Here is a 27,500-nt window from a genome sequence, read left to right on the forward strand (position 1 = left end):
TATCTATACACATTTTATGTATATACGCAGTAGTAAGCGGGTGTGAAATGGACAGTTATGTCTAGTGTGAAATTCATATTGGGAACACATTGCCTTTGTTTGTGAAGGTGAGATTGGTATGTTGGGGAAGGATAGCAGGTATATTTGGGGAGGTAGGTTGGGTTGGAAGACAGACAAGACAGCATACAGGGGCGGTATATAACATATGTGGTGGGTAAACACCTTGGATGGGGAGTGGTGTTTGGAAAGTGGAAGCCCATGAGCCCCCAAATGAAAACAGTGGGACCAAGGTCCCTACCCATGGGCAGTCACAACTGTACCTTCATGGCCCTGAAGGTGCCTGAGCTGGGGCTTGAGCAGAAGGAGCATGCGGACCCTGTGATTGTGTACCGAGGGCCTCAAGGTGGTGTAGCACATTCTCCAAGCCTCTGTGGAGCTCCCTATGCACCAGACCCTGGACCTGACTTCAGGTAACAGGATCCTGTCTGTGTGTGCTCCTGGGGGGGAACAAACACCATCCCCTGAGGTGGTTCCACCTGAATGTAGTGCAGGACCAGCAGATTTGAGGTCCTGGGGTGGGTCCCAAATGTACTGTGGCCTGGTAACATGGCCAGATGAGGTGGGAGAGGTGATTCTGCTGGGAACAAGCTTCCCAAACATGCTATTGTGTCACAGTTATAGAACATATGTGGGTAGTAATAGTCCACACAATCCAGGATTACTTCTAACAGCATACATAGATATCTCCATTAACACAAAACACCAGATTTGGAGCAGTCACATAGCAAATAAAACACATGCATATATGGAACCATAGTGGCCCTTACAATGGCATACAGGTGACATTGTTAGCAACAGGCCACCAATCATAGTGTTTCAACATGGAACATGACTAGAAACACATTGCACTATTTGTCGTACAATATGATATATGTCCCAACAGTAGGTTTGCTGAAAACATACCCATTGAATTGTGTGTTGTTGCAGATATGGTGGGGAGAGACAGAGATGTCATTTAACAACTATTATATCCTTGCAGTATGAGGTCCTCAGACCTTTTTTCCTCTTTATGTCTTTCAGGCACCATGTCTAGAGAGTGTTTGCCAGTTTAATCCCCCCAGGAAAATGATGTCATAATCAACTACCTGGTGCAGCACCACCACACCCTCTTTGGCCGTACAGCCCATGATCTGCAGGAAGACTGCCCTGTGGAACAAGCTTGTCCACAGGGTAAACAATGTCGGCCTGCATAACTGCAGTTATGAGCAGGTCTGACATCGATGTACTGACCTCATCCACCATGGCCATCAGCGTACTGCTGCAGTTAGGAGGGACCAGCCAGCCACAGGGGGGGGTCATGCCATCCAGCCCCCTGACAACTGCTGAGGAGCTCCTCGCCAGCCTCGGGGCACCTGCCACCAGCAAAGACAAGACCCAGCAGATAGCATTGTGGATGTGGGTGCTACCCACAAGATGTGCGAGGACAGTGCAGGTAAGGCCACAGGGCACATAAGTAGACCACTGTTGCTTATCCATCTGCATTTGTATCTTTTAATCATGCATATGTGAGATAAAATATATATAGTCTGCTGCTGCATTGTAGTAATGAACAGATGTGCATAATCTGTAGTATCGTGGGTTTGTACTGTTGATGTACTGAAATGCTGCTCCCACCCTGTACCAATGTCACAGGTGTGGCTACTGACATCACATCTCTCACACAACTATGTAGGACCCTCTGGTATACCTCTAGGACAGCAGCCTGTAGCTGGTGAGTATGGTGTTGGTTGTTCAGGTTTGCAAATACACCCGCCATGTTATGGCCATGGTATTTGCCATGTGCACATTTAACACACCTACCCATAATGCATGCTGTACATGTTCACTTATTGTTGCTGTTAACTGCACTGCATCACAATGGTCACCATGGTGGCATATCTGAAGGGTATGTAAGAGTCCTGCAATATAACTAACAACTTGTCATTGCAAGATGTGTCCACAGAGATTAACATAATGGTGGGACAAATGGCCTACTGTAGGAACATGTCTGAAACATCACACTTATACAGTGCTACAACAGTGTATATACCACTATTACAATGGCAAATGTTACAGATCTACACAACGGCATATCACAATACTACATTCCACAACCCTTACAACCTGTAACGTGGTCCTAACATGAGCAATGATTGTGTAATATGGAATCCTATGTTAGGACAGCAAATATGGGGAATACATACCTTAACAAACACTGGAAGCATATGTGTGCACACATTCTAAATAACTATTGTGGAAGAAGCTTTTGAGGTACTGAAAGCATTAAATTTTCATGAGTATGCACCTTCCATCAAGTACAGGTCCTCAATGTCATACCAAGAAATGGTCTGCTGTCCAAGACGTATGTCCATGACATTTGCCCACTCACCTGCAACAGAGGCAGCCGTGGCTTGTACACATCTTACAAATCATGGAATGGATCCCATACCCAACAGCTAGCATGCAGGAGTGGGAGATGTAGCCTTACCTCACCATTGCATATACCATGACAAACAGTGCAGACAGTCATGTATGTGACAAGGAAGTATGGGACAACATTAATGTAGAAAATAAACAGATGGCCATCCAAGACAGATGATGACACAAGATGCAAACTGGTCATGGAGGCTGCCTAGAAACATGCAGCAACACTGAGGTAGTTGCAGGAATGTCTAGCAAGTACTAGCTGTGCAGTACTTGTGTCGACAATCACATGGACTCTGCATAAGTGTGGCCTATGGGTTAGGGTAATCAGATGGGACAGTTGTTCCACAGGAAACATCAGCCAGGGCTCTCTACCATCAAAAGTCCCCCAAAGGCATGTGTTGCAATGTGCAATGGTGTACCAAGACCAAGTTCAAAACCTACAGACAGTATCAATTAAGATACATGTGCTGCACAAGCAACACCTCATTCCACCTCAGGCTCACCATCCCCATCTGTACCTTTCTGGTGCCAGTGTACACCTGTATGTTTTCTGTTTATTAGCAGGGACTAGGCCAGTACACATGGTGTTCAGAATTTGGGACATTGAAAAATGACACTCATGTGTAGCCCATAGTTGTCAAGCATCTGCAAAAAGACTGAGGATGGGGAGGGGTGTCATCCTGAAACACAACAGTGAACTGAAGCAGACATCCAAAGCTCGCTAAGAATGACTGTATCTGCAAACAGTCTAGGTCATGAATTGTGGCAGACATAACCCTGACTCCATAGCAATAGTGAAGGCACTGTGTGACCTCCAAGGCTGTGCACATGAGTTGACCTTGCAATCTTGCAGAGTTGGGGGACACTTGTAGGGCAGAGTGACCAAATACTGGCAAGTGCAGATGGGCCATGCTAGTATACCCCTTCCAGGAACAGTGACTGCTGTAGTACACTTAACAGTTGGTGCAACAAACCATCATGTTAAGGGTGGACACAATTATGCACCCACATATTGTATGCATCTCAATCAGCATGTGCACAACTAACACATTTGTTTGATACTGCATTTGACTGCACAGGTCATATGTCACATATCAGGTTCATGTAATGTTAACATATGCAGTATTGTGGCCCCATGGCATATCAGGGAAGAGGGTGACATGTCAATAAGAGTGTGTACACTCCTCATAACCACAGTAAGGTTTGAAGGTTGTCAGTGTAGTTGTATTTTATTGGTCATACATGTACCGCTGATGATGAGATCTGCAAATCAGACATCAGGCATTCACTATTGACATCTGTCCACATATCATCCCGGGCATGTGTTGGACAAACACATAGTGAGCAGCAGAGCAAACATAACTGACACTCATATACACATTCAGCAATAGAGTGTTCACCTGTGAGGTATGGTGCACAGTACATGCCAGGATGCTGAACAGGTGCACAGCAATACAGTGTACATGGTTGGAGTGTGTTCCAGGGGAAGGAGCATCACCTGCTAACACAACTCATGCATCACAGAGATGTATAATGTTGGTAACAGGGATTAACTATAGCTTCAGTGCATGCTGTTGAGTGCCATATGTCATGCATGTTGAGAGATGGATAATGAGAGGTCTATGTGTAATATCTTTGTGCAACCTTACCTGTAAGTGTGTGTGTGTGTGTGTGTGTGTGTGTGTGTGTGTGTGTGTGTGTGTGTGTGTGTGTGTGTGTGTGTTTGTGTGCGTGTGTACAGTTAAGCAATGATGTACAGGTCTTAACGTGTGTTTCTTGTTTTCCCCTCACAGGTGGCAAGGTGGGTCAGGGTCCCTCCTGCAGGCAAACTGATGTTAGTGTCCATACAGACTCTAACAATGATGATAGGTGTGGTGAGGCACAAGTAGGGTTGTCAGGTGCTGAAGCTGTGCCATCGTTTGACATCCCACTATTATCCACCCCATCCCCGCACACAGTCACATTACCTATACATACCCCATCACCAGCGGACATAGATGAGGGACAGTTGGCAGGTGGTGGCATGGGACAAGACAGTGTGGTGACTATGGCAAGTGTGTTTGGACACAGCAGCCATAGCCGGATGCCAGGCGAGGTACCACACAGGCAGATGTACAGGGGTGCTCATAGGAGGGCTGCTGGTCATCATGCCCCTGGCAGAAGTGCCACAGCTGGTGTCACCAGACTCATGTTTCAGGCTATCATGGAGGTGCAGGAATGTATGGAACATTATACCAGACTGGGTCTGAGGCTCCAGAGGGTTACTCATTCTGCTGTTATTGACAACATCTTTGATCTTGCAGGTACCCACCATTATTTTGCAGAAGTCCTGGATAGACTGTTGGGTGAGATGGTGGGAATCCTCGACCGTGGATTGTCTGTGCTTGAGCATATAGTGGGAGTAGTGCAACAGCCATGTGGATGTAGGCCAGCAATACCAACAGGTGGAGATCGACGTGGACGTGCAACAAGTCAGAGTTGCTCCCGTAGTGGCAGTACCAGCACCAGCACTGCAGGGGGGGTGCTGTCCACATGACAACATAGAAGGCCATATGCACATGGCCTGGCTGGTCCCAAGAGGGACCCGGATCCAGCGGACATATGTCATCATCAGGGGAGAGTACCATATCTTGGCTTGTACCTGGTAGTGCTCATGGAACCCCTGGCAGGCACAGTTCTCATGTCCGTGGGTGAAGATGGTGAAATGCACACCCTGCCAGATATGGTCTGTAGCTGTCCAACAAACCCCTGTATAGGGCAGCCACATAGCAGAACTGTGTGCATGCATATGCACACACATCACCAACACAGCTAGGGCAACCCCATATCTACACACACCACATCTACACAGCCCAATTAATAATGAAACCTCCTAACACACACACATGATGTCAAACAAATGGCTCAGCCTAGGTCTCTGGCCAACCCTCAACACACCCTGTGCATATGATGATACCTGTGCCACATCCCTGTCATCCATAACATTGATGCAGGGACAGGCTAATATGGTTCTGATGCACAGGGTGACTGTACTATGGTGTGCCAATGTAATGCTGTGTAACATGTTTTCAGCACTAAAGTTTAATGCTTACATGTCAGGATGTGTAGCTGTCCAGCCATGATGCATTATAGCTGTTATTAACACTGAGTGATTGTGGTCACCATAATGTATTCCGTTTGTGTTGTAGGTGTCTATGTGTCAGCAGGATGTTGGTCTGCTGTTGTTTCTTACAAGGTGTATGGCACTATGGTGACACCTTGACTGTGCCATATCCTGGGTACAGCTGAACACAAGTCACAGGTCTGTATAACAGTTACTACATGTGCCACATGCCTGATAGGTCTGAGGGGTGTATACAGGTAAGTGCATGGTGGCTGATGTCAGCAGCTCTTCTACAGTGGACAATGGTAAGTGTACTGGGTGGTACACACCACATGTCCGTGTATAACACACACACACACACACACACACACACTCATACACAGAGGCTTTGGTGTTGATGTAATACACAGAGAATATTGTACACATGGATGGATGTTCTTTTGCAGGGAACCCATTTTAGCCTATATAATTCCACCATGACAGAATAGGCACAGAATCACATTGGGAATTAATCAGTCTGCTAGTTTAATATAATTGATGATGGTATTGGCAGGGTATATGTCCCCTTCTCCAATGTAGTGCTATCCTCAACTTGGTAAACATAGGTGTGCTGGTGTGGGTGGCACAGCCCTACCCTTTGGAGGGTGTGGGGATGGTGTAGAACCACAGATAGTGTGATTGACAACTACTTAACCTATTAACATAAACTGTACAGTATTACAGCTGACTAAGCGGGGGGATATACTCAACAATAATTGCAATGATGGTGGCTGTGTCCACAAGATCCACACCCAGCTATATATACCAACCCCAGTATCACTGTACAGATATACAGTGTGGAGGAGGACATTTACACATCGACTACTAGTTTTGATTGAATGAATTTCTACAAGATGATACCTGTGAAATGTTAGTATTTGCCAGTCATTTCTCAGACAGATGACCTCCTGGGACATGTATTTTCTGCAAACTGAAGTAGATCCCTTCACATATAAACACACTCTAACTTGACAACACTGAGAGTAGGACCCCTACCTAGGTACTCATTGCTACTAATGTGTGTGGCCTTAATTGCACACACCATATAGCTTTTAGGATGAGGTGTGTCCCAGGTTACTTGTTAAGTAAAGAACATCACCAGGCCTTGTACAGTATGGTAATGGGGGATATACTAGTTGTTTATGAACAATACGCAGTGTGACATACTGTCATATACACATTGACAAACACATAACAGTCATACACACATCTGAGAGACCTGTGATTATCAGTGCTAACTGCCTTGTCAGTGTGTCCATTCTGTTACAGGTAAGTTGCATACAGCACATGCATTATTGGGCTGGACTGTGTAATCAGTTACCAGTTAGTTATCAGTTATCAGTTATGGTTGATGCTGACAGTGGTCCCCATACAGTGGACCTTGTGACATGTACTGGGGGTGCCATGGTGTAAAGACAGTATACCCAGCACCCGCACCCCACATTGGATACTGTACTCACTGAAACCCATGATAATACTCTGACATACCCACCATCACTCATTGACCAGCACTGCAATACAACCCCTTGTCTATCTCAAGAGTGCTACTACAGGGATATGCATCTATTGCACATGCCACAGGGATAGTAGGGTGATGCTTTGTCATGGCTCTCCTATGATCAGCAACATCACTATCCCTTATACTGTATGGCAAGGTGTATTGTATTAGGAGAATGTGGCCTCAGAATGCTGTATGCTACAAATATACCCACTTGCACACATATACGCACTTGCCAGGACTCAGAGGGTAACCCATGCCTCTCTACCCATTTGTACAACAGTGGCCCATAGGGTGAAGAGTGTAACAAGGTACATGTAACGTCCATTACAGCAGCAGCCATATTTAACTATGGCAATGGGGGGTGTAGTGGGTGTGAAGGCCCTCAAGGTATTATCAACTACAGGTTACAAACACACAGACACTGTTATTCTCTGTAATGCATACTGACACATTTGAAAGTATTGGGGTCCATAGGTGTAGGTGTTCCTAGGTGTGTGCCAGGATAATGTCCATAGAAAGAGTGGAAGAATAGGGCATGTGGGTAAAATGGTATCATGCCACCTGCCATTTGCCAGCAGGCCATCTATCAACTGATGCCACAGGAGAGATCCTCATGGTGAGAGTTAAATACAACATCTAATCATGTGGTTACCTCTTGCAGGGGGCCAATGAGGTGCTCCAATTGACATGTATGCATCATGTATTACATAACATGGTCAGTGTCTGTCTTGAAGACCTGTACCCAAGCATGTTCTGTTGACTGTTGCAGTGTAGTTGAGGTATCCATGGCATGTGCTGCATACAGGGTGGGGATTTATAGCTGTGGCATTCATAACACAGCTGGGCAGACATGTCAGTGGCCGTCAAGCATAGATTGCCTGTAAGCAGCCAAGATGGATACCTGACATCTGCACATCTGTACAGAGGACAGACAGACATCAGCTAGCCAACTGGTTATGCATTAGGATGAATGTGTTGACAGACAGACGTCTGACACTGATAGGTATGCCATTACTACATGGCAGCAGCCCTCAATGACATGTCCTATACACACAGTAGTCTACAGTTAATATCCACATGTCAGGTCAATATCCAGTAGCAAATACTTAATGACACACAGCTCACACACCAAGATCACGATAGTGAGGACTCAGAGTCCATCTTTGCATGCAGGTGTGTTTGGTTCCAGTACTACAATCTGCAATCTACTCTTACTTGGGAAAGCACTGTCAACAATATTAACGTAATGATACACTACATGGCAGTGTGACTGCATATAACCTGGGATGCTACACATGTATGAAACACATTCAAATGGAAAAGAGTGTTGTACAAGCCATATATACTCAGGTGTCCCAGACAGTAGACTCACATCCCTTGCCTCTGTAAAGAAAGCACATAGATGCATGTTATGTACATGGAATTAAATACACTTATTAAAGATGTCATTACCCTGCTATTTTATCAGACTGGAATGTGACCATTGGTTACCAGGTCTGAGCCATGCTTAGCAGGTTTCAGCATTGCTGCAATATAAATTCTAAGCAGATTTGTGCACTGGTAAGCAAATCTGAAACGGTTTAAAAGATTATTCATTTAACCATGCGTTAGCAGCACTTACCATCGCGCAAACCCACTTAAAGCTGCTCAAAACTGCCTTAACCACTCTGTATCCAACAATCCTTGTTCTGCCTAGCAACAAAATAAACAGCCTTTACAGGTCTTGAACCCATGACCCTGTAGACTATAGTCAGAGCAGTTAACCACTAAGCCATCACAGCTATGAAGACATTTGTTGTTTTTTCCAACATATCTGTCAGTACACATACTGAATAGTAGTGAACAACTGCTTTGACTTCTACAATTGTGTAGTACTTGTTAGTGGACATATTGTTGAATCAGTATGTTGTTATAACTATATAAACACATATCAGATAAATATTGTGGGATACGTCTGGGAAGGTAAATACAGCACTCGTGTACGCATAACAAGGATATGGCTATATTTATACATATGTAGATATATGTATACATGTACGTACACATATATATATTTATATATATCTATTTATATACATCTGTATATTGCGTTATATATATGGTCATATATAAATGTATCTGTGTGTGTGTGTGTGTGTGTGTGTGTGTATATATATATATATATATATATATATATATATATATATATGTATACATTTATATAATATATGTATATATATCTAAATATATATATATGTGTATATATGTAAACATATACATGTGTGTATGTATATATATATGTGTGTGTGTGTGTGTGTGTGTGTGTGTGTGTGTGTGTGTGTATGTGTGTGTGTGTGTGGATATAACTCAACCATATGATTTTTTTACTAGATAGTGTTGTTTTGAACATTATATTTTCGTTAATAGGTTAGGGGTTATTCATATTTAAATTTAGATTTATATTTGTATTTTTCTGTATTTTGTTTTTGCTCTTGCACTGCATCTGCTGTGAGGTTATATGGTGTTACTGTCTCTTTTAATATGAGACGGTTAGCGCTGTTTACGTATAAAATCCGGGTCCTTGAATGTTGATTTCACACACTGAAGACACTGCGAGCGAAACCGGCCACCGGTCTGTGTATTTTTGGGCAGGTTTGCCATTAAATAGTCGAACATTCTGCTGACTTGTGGACTTTATTTTATTACGAGTGCTGGATTTGTTTGTGGATTATGTAAAGAGGTCCGTGCACCAATTTTTGTTCCATGCATTCAGTTTGGTTGGGAACTGTATTGTTTAAATGCTGGAACATTCCCTTGTGGATTTTTTCATTACAGAAGGGCCTGGGGACCGTTTTGGACGATAATAGTGACTCTTGTATTTAATGTTGTACATTTTCAGGTAACATCTTTCATTAATTCAGGAGAGTTTTCGACTATAGTTATTTTATTTTAACAGCCCCGATATGGCTCAAGGAACAGACTTTTCATGTTATATTAAAAATTTAACAGCAGATAAGGATGATAGTGCGTGTTTTACAGGGGCAAGCAACATGAATAAAATGTCAACCAATGTTCTTAACAAACCAGCTGAAGTGGTGGAGAGCTTTATTTTATTGACGGAAGCATCCAAATGAGTACGTTCTTGTGTTTGGCACTGTAAATTACTAAAGGCCTATTTGACTGCTAAAATTATACCTAGGGGCTTGCGTGTTTATGTAGAACCAGGCTTGGGGAATAATGATGCAGGTTTTATGCATAAGTGGAGATCAATACAAGCTACGGCTTCATGTATGTTTATACAACTGTTAGTGGAACATTATGAAAACCAATTGCCTGATTTACAAGCGAAGCTCGAGTAGTGCTTTGAAAATACACAGAAATATATCAGTGCCTTGGAATACAAGGATTTACATGCCAAGTTTATAGCTGATATTGAGAAATACAATCAAGAGTTAGCCAAAAGAAAGATGCATAAGTATCAGATGGATGTTATTGATTTTCAACAAGCAACTATGTATACTTGGAAAAAGCAGAAGAAAGGAGTAAGATTTACTGATGATAAACAGGTCCCTAGGCCCAAAAGGAAACTGGTTAAATCAATATTAAGGAGAAGGGAGACAACAACGAGTGGTTCTGAATATTCATCTAGTATGTCCAATACAGATACTGAACCTGAGATGGGTGATTTACCTGATGTGCCATCACCACTGAGTAAAAGATACAAAATCCCTTCAGAAGGGCAGGGCGGAAACATCGTGGACATGGACGAGGCAGTACAACAGATATTTCAAGACCAGTTGTTGCAGCAACAGACCTAGATGGACAATATAGAATTGAGTCTGTTGATGATATTAATAACTTGGTTATTAATTTAACCAGATTTGAGTTTTCCTCCAGTGAATTCAGCGTGTAGAATAAAGGCCTTGGATTTATACCCTCTTTTTTTGTCTCACATTATGACATAGTCAATGATGTTAAAAGTTTTTGCAGACAGTTGAATTTGAAATATTTTTATGCACATAAAGATACATCTAGTAATATAGGGGAGTCTACAGGCTTCAAGTTTAGAAAATCACAATTTATGCCACCATATCATAGCGCTATTAAGACCTTTGAACAGGTTATTTTGAAAGACTTACATATCAATCAATCTGATATATTCAACATAGGATCTCAGAATTTGAATCCAGAAGAGAAGCATGCTCTAACTAATTTGATGAATAATCAGGATATAGTTATAGTTGGAGCAGATAAAGGGGGTGCTGTTGTGATTTGGGAGAGGGAACATTATTTAACTGAAGCTAATAGACAGTTAACCAACACTGAATATTATCTAAGCCTTGGTGAAGACCCTATTATGGAACATAAACATAAGATTGATGTTTATTTAGAAGAAGCTTACCATCAACAAATAATTAATCTGCAATTACTTAAACAACTACAAGTGGAATATCCTACGACACAATATTTTTATATGCTCCCGAAGATCCACAAAAGTATTATTAATCCCCCAGGACGTCCAATAGTAGCAGGTAGGGGATCTTTGACTGAACCCCTTTCCGAATATCTTGAATATAGATTGAAAAAATTGTTAGCATTTGTTACAGCACGTATACGAGATACTCAGCAATTCTTGGCATTAATTGATGAGATTGAGGTTACAAAGGAACAGTACCTGGGCACATTAGATGTACAGTCATTGTACACATCAATACCCCATTATGGAGGTATTGAAGCAGTGCAATATTGGATGTCACAGTCAGGTTTATATTCCAGACAGGAACAGGAATTTCTGATTCGTATACTTCAGTTGGTTTTAGAACATAATACCTTCACTTTCAACAATGCATGGTATATACAGGTAAAGGGAACAGCTATGGGGGCAACATTTGCCCCTACATATGCTGACCTCTTTATGGGATATTTGGAAATGCAGTATATATATTCCATGCCTGCTTGTTTTAAACATTCATTAGTGATGTGGAGGAGATATTTGGATGATTGTTGGATAGTGTGGGGGGATTGGAACAGGACTGGCAGCAATTTGTAGAATATCTTAATTCTAATAGATTTGGTATAATTTTTTCAGGAAGTATTCATATACAGGAAGTTCAATTTTTGGATGTTACAGTTGGTAAACTAGATGATGGTTCTGTATATACTGATCTTTACAGAAAACCATTTTCCAAGAATGGATTCCTTTATGCCATTAGTTGTCATCCCCCCACACTATCCAAAACATACCAAAATCACAATTCCAAAGGATTAAAAAAATTTGTTCTTTGGAAAATAAATTTCACAAGCAAGCAGTGGATTTAAAACATAGATTTTGCAACAGGGGATATAGTAATAATTTAGTTCAACAGGCTTATAGTGAAGCAACACATATAGATAGAGCTACTTTATTGGTGGATCGTGAGACTAGGGACAAGAGTCAATTTATTAGATTTATAACAACATATGGGAGCAATACATATCGTATTAAAAGTGTATTAGCTCAACATTGGCATATATTGAAGTCTGATGCATTTTTCACAAGATTCGTTGACAATGAATGCCATTTTGGTTATAGAAGAGGCAAAAATTTGGGACAATATTTTTCTTCTTTTAAGAAAGGGGAGGTAACAAGAGCTATAAAAACAGTCACTGTGGGGAGTACTTTTTGTGGTGCTTGTAAATATTGTAATGTCATGGCCAAAACAAAATCATTTACTTCGGTAAATACTAAAAAAGTCTATGATATTCGCTGTTTTATTACATGCAATAGTACATGGGTAGTATACATGGCTGTTTGCCAATGTGGCGCTTTTTATGTGGGGCAAACTTCTTGTACATTTAAGCAAAGAATTGCTTTGCATATTAGTGACATTAAGTGTCAACGTACAAGAAGTGCCCTATATAAACATAAGTTAACACATGCATCTGCCCACTTTATTTTTATAGGATTGGATATGGTGGCCACACATAATGCTAGTGATTATAAAAAACATAATATTTTGACACAAAAGGAAAGAAGATGGATAGTGAATTTGGGGGCTTTATTTAAGCCAGGTTTAAATGATTATTGGTAACAACTATATTTAAATGTTTTTATGGTCACTCTCTTAAAATAATTAATATAGGAATAGTGTATGGTTTTAATATTTCCTTTCATTATTAGTTTTTTAGGTTATTATTGGTATAAGGGTAGCACGTAGAAGCTGGTAATAACTCAACCATATGATTTTTTACTAGATAATGTTGTTTTGAACATTATATTTTCGTTAATAGGTTAGGGGTAATTCATATTTAAATTTAGATTTATATTTGTATTTTTCTGTATTTTGTTTTTGCTCTTGCACTGCATCTGCTGTGAGGTTATATGGTGTTACTGTCTCTTTTAATATGAGACTGTTAGCACTGTTTACGTATAAAATCCGGGTCCTTGAATGTTGATTTCACACACTGAAGACACTGCGAGCGAAACCGGCCACCAGTCTGTGTATTTTTGGGCAGGTTTGCCATTAAATAGTGGAACATTCTGCTGACTTGTGGACTTTATTTTATTACGAGTGCTGGATTTGTTTGTGGATTAGATATATATATATATATATATATATATATATATATATATATATATATACATACACACACACACACACACACACACACACACACACACACACACACACACACACACACATATATGTATAACATATGTCCATAACATGTAGTGGAGTCATACCTCAGCACCAATAGTCACAACCTCTTAGTGCAAGGGGATGTCATGTAAGTATTGCAGGTATAAATGTAGAATGTTGCTACTGTAACAGGGGTTGTCTTAACAGAAATGTTGTATTGGGAAGTCACATCTGATATTGACATGTACGCTATCAATTACTGACAGACATCATAAGATCATCATAGTGCAGTACCACACAAATCACAGTAATGATCCTGTGGAATACAGCAGAGATATGACCAATTCATGTGGACAGACTGACACACTCTGGTCAGACCAGAGGTATACACAGAACCCCTTAGTGCAAGAAATGTGGACCAAGCCTTACAAAGTGGATGTTTACAGCCATATAAATGGGGATATCATGAAAATACTTGAATAGATAAGCTCACACACTTTATGCATTCATATACTCCTGTCTGTCCTGACACATAATAACCAGAGGAGCAGAGGTCACAAGCCCACATACTACCCACTAGTTAGTGACATAACATCTGTACTGCATCTCACTGCTTTGTCAGAAATACACAACAGTTATGGTGGCCCGGCAACAGTGCATCTGACAAATATCTGGACATAACATCACACTGGGTAAATACACTGAGCTGCTAGGCATGTCACAAAGCACTGTGCAAACTACAGGCAGACTGCCACAACACTGGCCTACATTTCTTATGGGGGAATACACATGTGCCTGCAAATATAACAGGCTCTACAGGCAAGTAAGAGCATGGAGTAACAGACACCTGTGTGAAAGCGCATACCTACAACCAATCTGAACACAGCCACAGTAACATATGGTAACCATACTTAATATTACAGTATATGGACTGTGTGATCAGCACCATCCTCATATGTGCCACTCACACACTAACCCTACAAATACTGGGCCAATACACAGTGTATTCCGATGCCTGACTGTGGTATGGGACATGTGTCTATCTGGCCTTACAGACATGTACACTGATAGGGTACCATACACTGGAGCAGCATGCAACATCAGCTAGAACAGGGCCAAGAACAATGACATCTACCACAGTCTGTACACAGGCCAAGGTACATATTCACAATACACACTATGTCAACAATCACTATAAGTACACAGACCTCACTACTGTACACACTACAACAAAATGTCCAGGTTTTGTCCTCAAATATAAGGTCTACTATACATAACATGTCTAGCAGTCTGATATCTCACTGGCTTGTTATCAGGTATGATGTCAGCAAATAATGATTTACTGAACATATGCACCTCTTACTGCATGACATATGTACAAAGGTTGACAGAGTTGTGGCTGGAGGTACAAACACAGGGCCAATATTGACATGTTTCTGTGATAAACTCATACATTTACTGGTGTAACATGGTTTGTTGTGACATATGTCTTCTGAGGGATATGAAGTCAGTAATTCACATGGCTGTCACCATATACTGACTGCAATCCTCAGAGTATGCTACTGCATTTCTAAAGATAGGAAATATGTGAGTAACAGAACACATGTAAGACTCCAAACACTGGCCAGTCAGTAGATAGCATAACAGGTGAGAGTTTCCTCAACCACATAACACTGTCATGACAGATATTAAATCATGTAGAACAGCCATATCCACACAAACCCTGTTAAACCAACATTACTTGAAATGTAGAACAGCAATACTTACATTCTGTCCTCATGTCTGGAACATCCCCCTCCTGTTTGTTGGCCTGTCTCCACAGTGTATGTTGTAAGAGGTATAGCCAACTACCCTCTGTGATGCTGTTTGTCAAACACCCACATGAAGTCCTGCTCACAGTGAAGGACAAGGGCCAACACCCACATGGAGTGCTTAGTTATAGGAGTGTGTTTCCATGCAATTGGCTATAGGAATGATACCACAGCTGTTCCACATGCAATTAGCTAGCGGGGGACAGCAATTAGTGCACAGGCCATCAGCTAATATTGAGCATCACATACAAAACTCAAGCTGCTGCCTAAGCAAAGCGGGTGTACTTTTCCACATCCACCAGAGAGGGAATGAGAGAGACAAACAGAGACAAAGTAAGAAAGAAGGGAGTAGGAGAGTAAGAGCCAATCATGTTTGTGTATGATCCATGGGTGGAGAGTGGTATCTGGGCATTATGATGGTTGCCTATATTGTGTACTAATCCATACTGTCACATGGTAATTTATTTATTTATTTTACATTTGTTGACTGGGATAGTCCGATTGGATACATGTCCATTTTCAGCAGAGGCCCCAGGAGAAAAGCTCCAAGGAAAAACAATTAAGATTACAAGGTAAACATTTAAGATTACATGCTTAATAAGTTGTACAAATTCCAAAGTTTTGAGATAATGCCAGGGATAGGTCCAGTTTAAGAAACACAACTAAGCTCTGTTACAGTTTTAACTCATACTTGAATAGTGTTAGTCAGGTTTGGTACACTGACATAGCAAGTTTAATGGCTGCACACACTTATGGCTGAGGATTGTTGACAACATTCTCTACAATGTTTGGAAAATGTTGGCCTTGTAATGTTGACAATGGGACATGTAGCCCCTCAATATAAAGATGTGGCAAAACCCATGGACTCTGTCTTTACACAATCACCCTAACACCTACTCAGGACACTGATAACACACACACAAACACACACTTACCAGTACTGAGCTTCAAACCGCTACCTGACTATGTATTGATAGCACATTGTTATGCAGTTATTGCATGCAACACGGAGCTTACATGTTGGAGAGCTGTCCAACGGTATCTTTGAAGATGAGTGACATCAGCAACAGTGATAAAGGAGGGATAAGGGAATTGTAGTACATGTGACTGTCCACAAAAGCAGGTGTCACAGAAGACACAACCACACTCTCTCAGGGAATCACACACATTATCACAGTTGGCATGGTCAGGATTAGAACTCCTACCTAACTAGTTTGCTACACTACAGTATTAAGCAGTTATCACACATACCACAGAGCTTATCAAGCTGATATATGACCAAAGGGTTATTTCAAGGTGACTGACATCAGCAGGCGTGCTACAGTAGGGAAATGGGAGGTATAGTGAGTGTGAATGGCTTCAAAATCATTAATCTCAACACACATACACACACACACACACACACACACACACACACACACACACACACACACACACACACACAGAGTTTCACACTTGCCATGTCTGGGATTAGAACTCCTACCTAACTAGTAAATCACACTATAGCATTACGCAGTTATTCCATGCACCACAGAGCTTACAGGGCTGAATCCTGAGGTATTTCAAGGTGGCTGACATCAGCAGGCTTGCTAAAGTAGGGCAACAGGAGGTGTAGTGACTGTGAATGGCCTCAAAATCATTGATCCCTACACACACACACGCACACACACACGCACACACGCACACACGCACACATGCACACACACACACGCAGACATGCACACACACACACACACACACACACACACACACACACACACACACACACACACACACACACACACACACACAGTTGCCATGTCTGGGATTAGAACTCCTACCTAAGTAGTACATCACACTATAGCATTACATAGTTATTGCACACGCCACAGAGCTTATAGGGATGATCCTTGTCCAAAGGAGTATTTCAAGGTGACTAACATCAGCAGGCTAGCTAAACTAGGGCAATGGGGAGTCCAGTGTGTGTGAATGGTCCATAAACCATTCCTCTGGAAACACACACAGCACTCAGTCACACACAACTTTATATTTGACAGGACTATGTATATGACTGCTAGATGAATAATGACTTGTACTGTCATGTTACACAGTTATCACAAGCATCACAGACACTATAGTGCTGAGGGCTACCAGAAGCAAATGTCTACAGTGATGTGATAGACATTGGCACATCATGTGATATTGGCCAAGTTGATGTGTGGTGGGTGGGACAGGCCTCATGATGGGAAGCTCTTTGTCACTGTATGTGTCTCTCTTCCCCACATATCTGTCTGTGTATATTTGACCTATTATAGTGTGTTGCTCTTGGATATATGTGTGTATTCCTATCCGATGTGTGTGCAAAGCATGACTGGTGTGCAATGTGGTGTGTGTGCACAGAAATCTGTGACTGACAGATATGTATAGTCCACTGTTGTTGTTAGACATGGGCTTCATTTCTGTAAGTGTGGAATCATGACCAATATGACCGTTCTGTATTTTGTTGTCAGACATGGGCTTCATTTCTCTAAGTGTGGGAGCATGCCCAGTATGACCTTCTGTATTGAATGTGTGAATCCATTCCAGGTAGGTTGTACTCCAGTGCAGGCATTTGTGTTCTACACCTACAATTAGCAACCTGTTTCTGCAGGATATCTGTAGATAGGTTGACAATATGGAGTCACAATGGGCAAAGGATAGTGGGATATTGTAACTAATTGTGTCTGTGCTGCATGTGCTATATGGTTTTGGTGTTAGCAGAGATATTCAGACATATGTACTGTTTTACACTGTGATGTATTATGTCATCAACTACTGACAGATATACTTATTTGCTCACAGTAATTTCCTGGGGAATACAAGATGAATGAAGCTGTGTCCAGTATTGTGGTCTGCAGCCTACATATTCTTTCACACTCATGCCATTCTGGAGGGGGAGCTGCAGACACTTGCTGATGGGTCTGTGTAAATGGTCCAACACCTTGGTACTGTGGTGACTGAGGATCCCATGCTTGTACATCTATCGACGTGACAGAATGGCCATATCCTGCTGTGGCCATACCTCTCAGCTGTACAGATTTACACAGGTTACCCAGAGGAAGGGCTCATATAGCTGGACATTTCCCCTTCACATTGTCATTTACAAGCAGGTTTCTAGCCACCCATTCCTGGGTTTGCAGGCAGGGATAATATGGGCACACATCAGAGTTTCAGACTTCACACACTCCATGGCATCCATGCTTCTACACCCCCATTATTCTATCCTCTTCCTAACATTATGCAAGCAATATCCAATAAGTATCCATATAGTTATCACTTCATCCCAGCAGTATTTAGGGGGTGGCCCACAGTTCATGCAGTAGGACATGGTGGACATGCCACTGGGATTTGTTGACATGGCCTTGCATTTGTGTTCTGTGGACTGTGTTATGTTGTTATTTGGGACTCCATGAGATAACATACATTGGCAGTATGGGTGAGACACAGGCCTTTGACAGAGGACTGTAGGGCATTTGGTAGTGATGCAAACCATCTGTAGCAGGCTGGTGCATTATGTCACTCCTACAGTCCCAGGCTGCAAGCCACTAGATTCTCCTGGGGTGACAGGGTAGGTGTGCAAGGTGTTAACAGCAATAGTTTCTGTCCTTATTAATCCATTGGTGTGGATGCTGGCAGGATGTTGCTTACAGCTAGGGACACACCTGCATGGGACACCTGTTCACCATGCTGCATTCTGTGGGTATTCCCATACAGAAGTGGGGGTCATATTGTACTCATTCCTAACAGCAGGGATATGACCTGTGATGAACCTGTGGCTGATGGTAGGGTGAAATGAATGTATGTGTGTGTGATATGGAAGCTTCTTGCAGCTGATTCACAGATATACCTGGGACATTCCCTTTATGCTGCCTTGTGCAGGGATATAGGCAGTCTCTCATTACTTCATAACTGTGCCTTTTGTGGTCTGCCAGTGATTGGCCAGACTACATCAGTATTCCATACTACACAGGCAACTAATGTGCTGCTAACCTGTATGTACAATTCCAAAGGTGTGCCCATTTGACAGTAACATTTTATACACTCTCTGTCTAGGGTACTTCCACCTGTGTACTGTGTGTATGTCTGGGCCCACATCCATGCCATGTTCATCTTTCAGATGGTGACAGATATTACATCCAAACAATTAGTATGGATTACTGCTGGATTGGGGCTTGCTGGGATGCATTGTGTTTTTTCACTGCAGTTGTCAGAACTTGGCCCTGTCATCAACAGTACTGGCCATAGGCCACCGGGACACAACCCTCCATGCCTACATGCTGACCACTTCCACACAATATACAACACACAACAACCTAACACAGAGCCCTGCATATTGTACCCATGCAACAATCTATCCTGCTAATTTGGCCAGCTCAGGTAATCTGTGCTCCACTGTTATTATACCCACATGTACATGTTACTACATTACTATGTAGGATTGTGGGGGACATACCTGACAACTGTAAACATTTGCTATGACTGTACTGGTATTTCAGGTACTCTTTTGGCTTCCATTTCATGATGTCTTCTGACCTATCATGCAGACTATAGGCATATCAGTATAGTACAGATCTTAGGTTTTATTGACCTACATTTCAGTTTCAGACTTCTTACCCTTCAGAACTAGCATCCAACTGTCTGACCTGTTGTAGTCTGTGTGTGTAGGTATGGAGGGGGGCTGTTCTCCATTGCCATCAGTCAGAGGCCTTAGCACAGCCTTTTTTTGTAGTCATCTACACCTATCCTGCTGGCTGAGACTGTTGTTGGGTATGTGACCCTCACTGACATGCATGTGTGTGTTCTATGGGCACACATTTGGCCCACCACATGTCCTGCAGTGGGATTTGTCACCTTGTCTAGTACTGCCTGCTATGGTGACACCAGTATTTGTTATGGATTTCATGCTGCCCATATAGGTGTCTGCTATCTGCTGCCATCCCATTCAGCCACCCGATTCCCTTGCATGCTCACATTCATACCATAGATACAAGTAGCAGAACATACTACTCCATTCAGCAATTGATAGGGAGAGTGACTTACCTTGTGGCTGTGCCTGTATTGAGGATGGTGCTGCAGGGTTGACTTTGTTTGATGCACATAGTACACTCCCTATACATGGTTAAGCACAGGTAGTGTCATGTTTGGCATCCCTTTTACTCTATGTGCCAGTCAGAGAGAGGTGTCATTCCCTGAGTTCCTACCATGTCAGTGTATGTGCATGCATTGCCTCTTTGCCAAAGCCTGGGCATACTGGGCATGCCTCCTTCTGCCTACAGGGGCAGGCTAAAGTTGTTCCTGCTCAGAGTCAGTCTGTGCCTGTGCTGGCCTTGGCAATGGTGGGCAGGGGCTGTGTGGCCCTGCCCCATGCTGTTCCTGCTGCAGCTGTTTCTGCAGGATCATATTGTGTAGCATGGCAAATACAATGAAAATTTGGGTACATGAAGCTGGAGAGTACTGCATGCCTCCACTGGATACGTCCAGGCACCAGAACCGTGACTTGAGCATCCCAAACACATGCTCTATTATAATTCTCGTTTGTGGGTGTGCCTCATTATGGAGTTTTTGTTCAGGTGTGTGTGCATTTCAGATGGGTGTTATCAGCCCCAGCTCCAGTGTGTAACCAGCATCCCCCACTAGGTGGCCATATAGGATGTCCCTACTGACAAATCTCTGGTATAGCTGTGTCACATGCCAGATGTGACAGCCATGATAGCTTCCAGGGATGCCAGCACACACATTCATTATAATGCACTGGGCATCGCACATGACCTGGCAGTTGATGGAGGGGAAGCCCTCGCGATTTATGTAGATCTTACCCCGCTCACTGGGTGGTGCTTTGATGTGTATGTGCGTGTAGTCTATAGCATCCACTACCTCAGGGTATTCTGCTATTTGGTGGAGGAGAAGCATATTGCTGGTCAACACCTCACGGGTGTTGTGAAAATATATGTGCTCACCGGCATGTGCTGACATGGCATTCAGGAACTGGTGGAGTACCCTGGATGCTGATACCTGTGAGATCCCCATGATATCCCCAGTTGACCTTTGGAAGGTACCTGTGGCTAGTATTCTTAAGCCTTCACACACCTTGGTATCCACTGGAATGGGTTCCCCTCTGTTGGTTCTGTGTGTGAGGCGTGGCTGGCACAGCTCAACAATTTGCTGTAGGAGGTCCCTGTCTACCCTATAGTGCTCCACTAACTCCAGCTCATATAGCCCCTGGTAGGTTACCCTGGGTCTGTACACTCTTCTCCTTCTCCTCACTGTGGGTTGGCCATCAGCATTCTCATCCTCACCACCCTCAGTCTCTTCCACATATTGATTTATAAGAGTGAAAGCAGCCCCTATCATTTGTTGCTTTTGTTAGGTAAAATTTCCCTGTTTGTGTACACCGGTGGTGTAGAGTTTGTGGGAAAAACCAGAGTAAAAGGTGTTTGCATAGTTTATAGTAGTGTGCTGGGCTGGGTTGCTGCCTGTGTAAGTGGCTGATTCTGATACATTTCACCTGCCAGCTATGCTAGTTCTCCTTGATTACCTTCCTACTGCTGTTTTCCCTTCCCATTGCCTTCCTGTTTAAGCCACGCAAACCCAGTTCTCAGATGTGAACGGAGCTGCTATTTCCTGGTTTATTATTTATTTTTCTGTTTAAAACCCGGTACGCAGCGCGCACACCTGTTTAGGCAATGTAAATATTGCTAGGCAGCTTCAGACACACCCCCTTCCTTACCTGTGCTTAGCTAAGGGCAAACACGGGCCACAGAGCTCCAATCAGCTTACAGCATGCATGACACACACCCTTATGAAGTCATCTAGCTCTTAGGCTTACACCTTGGTATTATTGCACCTACATGGTTGGGTGCAAGCTAGCACTGATAGGAAATCTGTGATTCGGTATTATTTCCCTCATTTGCATAGAATTGACTGCTAATGCATGGTTACAAAACCAACACTCAGCCTTCCCCCTTAGCAACCACTATTCTATGGTCTTGTTGTGCTATGCATGCCAGTGACTATTATGGCAAAATGCTGATTTTGGTTTAAAAGCTTATTTCCAGCTTTTTTTTAATTATTTTCAGGCTGATCCCATTTGCGCACCGCTGCCCTATGCTTAAATGGCTGAAATCGGCCAAAAAAAGTTATTTTTTTATAATTTTGAAACTAATTTTCATGCCTATGGCCATAACTCTTATTATACATGTGTTTTTACGAGCTGTCATGTCTCCGTTTTGTAGTTTGCAGAAATGTATTCAGCTACTGCCATCTACACTATTCCTGCATGGACGCCTGCCTGATTCCTGGATCACCAAGTCACCTCATTTGCATGGTTTTCACCAGCAAATGAGGTAAGTAGCATACAGGGGCTGTGTCCATGCAGAAATAGTGCAGGAGCGCTCGTGCACGTCCCGGGAGCTTATTCCTGGATTACACGTCAGCCATATTGCCTGCAGCAGCTCTTGCACTATTCCTGCATGCCGTGCAGAGCTTGCTGAATCCTGGGGAGAGACTATATATATATATATATATATATATATATATATATATATATATATATATATATATAAGCAAGGAGGAGAAACATGTATATAAGTATTGTAGCCAGTGGCAACCAGTACAGTCCCCAGAGAAGTGGAACAGTCTGATACTGATGGGGATTACCTGGCAGTAATCTGGATGTGGAGTAGAGTTCCACATGAGCTGAAGATGCTCCATGTCACCCCAAGGCAGCCACAGATAAAGGGTGCTGCAATAAATGAGCTAGAAGGAGACCAATCCATGAACCACACCAGCAAGTTCCTTAGGTGGGAACAGGTCCTTAATTCAGGTAACAGTCTTGCAATGGAAGCAACATGATATGACATATCATAACTTGATACTTCAGTAAGAGGCAGTTACTAGGACTGGCATTGAGATGTCACACCTTTAACACGCTTTCCAGTTTATTATTCCCATAATTAATTATGGCAGAAGCTGTGGAATCATGAATGACCTTAACACAGCATGTGTGGTGAATGTGTCAGTTTTGGTGCATTTAGTTTCAGTTGACCCATTCTCTTTCAGTTTAGGATACTATCCAAAGTTATCCAAAGTAACCTTTAGAGTGCTAAAAACAATCATGTGCTTCAAAGGGAAGGACAGACAGTTTGGTGTCATCAGCAGAACTGTGATACTTTAACTGCCTACTTCTAATGATCTCCCCAATGGACAATAAAGGCTCATATACAACAAAGAGGAAATGCTACAAATGTAATGTATATATTTGGTAACCTGACTGGTACACTGAGTTACAGACAATACATGGAAAAAGACTCCATTAGCAAGAAGCAGCATAAATAAGAATGCTACAAATAATTAAGAACTTTTTTCCAGTAAAAGATCATCTGGATACCCTGAATAGCAACACATTTCACTTTGGAAGAGAACAGCATTAATTCTTTTGCTATGTACTTTATATTAACTTTTCATAGGAACCTTGCTTCTGGAAATCTTATTGCATATTCTGCAATTAGCAGGATATACTGATTCATCATATTGACCTATAATGTCCTTTCCTATTTTTTCAAATGGGACTTCCACAATAGATAAGGGTATCACAGAATTCTTAAACTCGTAGGGTGGATACTGTCCTTTTACATTCTAGGTAAGCTGCACTAAAAGTTTTTTTTTGTCCTTCATAACACTGGGTGAGTATATTCTAGCTACAATCCTAGCTTTTGTCTTTATCCATTCATAAAGGACCAACCAAAATGTATCTTCATTGCAAGTGTTCTAAAAGGCCTCAGACTAAATAAATGGCTTTGCATTTCTTCTTTGTCTTTATTACCCTGTAGAGCTAATTTTTAAGGCTTTTTTGTTCTCCTCCCATATACTCTTGCTGTATTCTCTCTAGCTCTGTTTAGTGTCTTTTTGAAATTGACATGGCTTACCAGGAAGTATGCCAAGTCAGCATTATTTTTATACTACTGTCTCTTCTGTTGTAAATACAGATTAAAGCTTTCCCCTTTCAGCTAACCCATCCAATATTAAAAGCAACTCAAAAATAATCTATGTCATTTTTCTGTCAAAGATACTGATCTTCATCTCTTCTTCAGTAGTTATCTTACTTTTTTCACCCTCAGCATTCTGTTTCTGTTTTTGTCTCTTTGCTTTTGTATAGCAGGGATATGCTTAAGACTCTGTTCAAGTTCCTCTATCTTTTTTCTTCAGTATGAGATTCATCTATTTCTTCCTCAGCTTCCATGCCTACTTCTCTTATTGTATTCTTAACTACTTGCCCTTCCCCGTCACACCCCAATGGATATTGTTTATTATTTTAATGACTAGTGCCTTTTGGCTAGACTCAATATCAGATTTATCTAATAATTGTACTCAGAGCCAAATCTTAGTTCTTTCTATGTCTTCTAGTCTCACACCTTTTTCTTTACAGGGGACTATATATCTAGTTCAACCCTGCCACTATATCTTCCACAGCTCTTTGTTTTGGGGAAAGTCTTAGCCAATTATCACATCATAAGTTAGCTAAGGTGCAAGTTACTGGATATAACACTTTGCTTAAAGGGTTTATATCTATGCCTGTGTTACACAATACTTCCTAATACTTCCATGTACATGCATTACTTCAATTTTCCATTTACTAGTTGTTTTATGCTTACAAATATATAGTGATACAACTAATGTAATCATACTCCTTTAGCCAATCCTTGTATCTGTTTCCTCTACACCATAATAGTACATTTAACATATTTAGCAACACCACAGATGCAAAAAAGATGCAGAAGTTCAAACAGTTAAAGATCCAGCATTATCACTTTCTATAGGCATGGTATGAGGTACATTTTGTTGGCTACCATTAATAGTTTTTACAGGTATGGTGCTGATGTTAGTATATGTGTAATATTTTGCTAGATACCCTTGTGTATAATACATACAACAAACTAGCCCAGATGGAAACATTTTTATTGTTTGCTAGCAAAGAATCACACTAAGGTGAATGCTTATTATTAATCCTTTCTATGCACGTTTGAATTGGTGGCGGCAATTCCAGTTTCAGCAGATATTCTACTAAAACAATTACCATTCAGAATAATTACAGTCACCCACAAATATCCTTTTTTACATTATTAGGAAGTTCTGTTTACATTTATCTATAGCCAAAATTCCTACAGTTTTACTTAAATTATTTATAGGCGGTTCTATCCATAAGTTGAAACTATATATTAAATCTATCCATCTGAGACCTTACCAGTCTGTCTATACTGAATGTCCACTTGTGAAGATACCTATGCCTTCTATGAAGCTCCAGCCCTGCCCAGCATGTCTTTGTTTCATTTTCTGAGAATTATATGCATCACCATCCTCAAAGGCCATATAAGTTTTAAGTGAGTCCATGGTCAGATGTCAGGATGCCATCCTGTCATACTTAACTTGAATCCTTCTTTTTTCTTTTTTTTTTTTTTTTTGCTTGAATATCTCTCAAATGCTACCAAATAACCCATTACAGTCTTCTGCTCTGGGGTTTTTATATGGTGCAGTTTTGGGGGAATTTCAGTAGGATGTTTGTATTGCTCAATGACTGCACTTCTTTCATGAAGAATTGAAAGGGAGTTGACTAAGATTCAATTATTTTATTCCATTCTGAACAGACTACAATTTCAGTGCACACAAGCTGAGAAGAGCCAATAATTCACATCAGACTGACAGTCCGTAATTAACACTTTAAGAGGTAGCATTTCATTCAAAACAGTAGGCTTGCATTCCTTTCTGGGCTGAGGAAGAAAAATTCAAGCAGAACATTTTCTTTTGAGCATCTTTGAAATTCACAGTTTATAACAAAATTCTACTTCTACACGTTACATCACCAGTATAGCAATCTGGGGTGTTTATTGTTACAAAAATAGTCCCCAGAACCAGAATTTCAATTTTAAATTGACATTGATTTACAATGATGAATATAAAATTACTCTCTTTTGAAAATTATGGGGAGCAACAGGAAAGAAACCTTTTCACAAATGCACTTCTAGTCTGTTTCAACAAATATTTTCCTAGCAAATATTATTTACAGCAGTGCACATAGATTCTTTCTGAAGCTCAGGTCAATGTTGCCTCTTTCAGTCAACACAGTTTCAGTACTCCTTCATGCTGAGCACACATTTTTTCCCCAACGTCAGCCAGTAAACTAAACACTGTTTACAGATATCACTATTTCTCTTCAACACACTTTGTCATATAGGCAGGGATAATTCCATTAATTCCTTCTTAGCTGGACGTGCCATATAGGCAGGGATAATTCATAGGTTCATAGGTTCATAGGTTGGTACTAGGCTATCCCAGCCCTAGGGCCTATACAAGCCTAGCCATAACAATTCCCTGGCTATTTCTTCCTACACTATTTACTTCACTGGACCCCTGTCTAGCAGGGTGACTGACCTGATCTCCGTGGTGAATTTCCTTTCTCCCATCCAATCATCAAGGTTCCTTTTGAAGAGGGCCAAAGAGGCACTCTGCTTGACATGTATGGGCAATCTATTCCAGAGTCTGGGGAGTCTCTGGGTCAGGAACCTATCCCTCCAGCATGTTTTGTTTATTGTGATGACAAGGTTTAGATCCCTGGAGCATGTGGCTCTGAGGGATTGGGATTTCTTTAAGTGTAGCATGTCCAACAGCTCTGGGTTTGACATGGCCTTGTATGTTAAGCAGAGATTGCCTCTGAGTAGACGATATGCGACAGAGTATAGCTGGAGTTTTTTAAGGCGGTTAGCGTAGGGCATCTGCTTTAGGCTTGTGATTCTTTTAGTGAGGTATTTCTGCGGCCTTTCCAGTTGTTGCAGATGTCTTGAGAGGTACATACCAAACGGGGCGTTGTATTCTATAATGGGTCTAATGAGGGATGAGTACAGTGGGACAATGACCTCCTTTTTTCTGGATGAAAAGCCCTTAGTGATGAGGTGTGCCACATAGAAGGGTTT

This window comes from Protopterus annectens, chromosome 15.part0 (assembly GCF_019279795.1).
Source record: "Protopterus annectens isolate FY-2018-M chromosome 15.part0, PAN1.0, whole genome shotgun sequence".
Taxonomy (NCBI): domain Eukaryota; kingdom Metazoa; phylum Chordata; order Ceratodontiformes; family Protopteridae; genus Protopterus; species Protopterus annectens.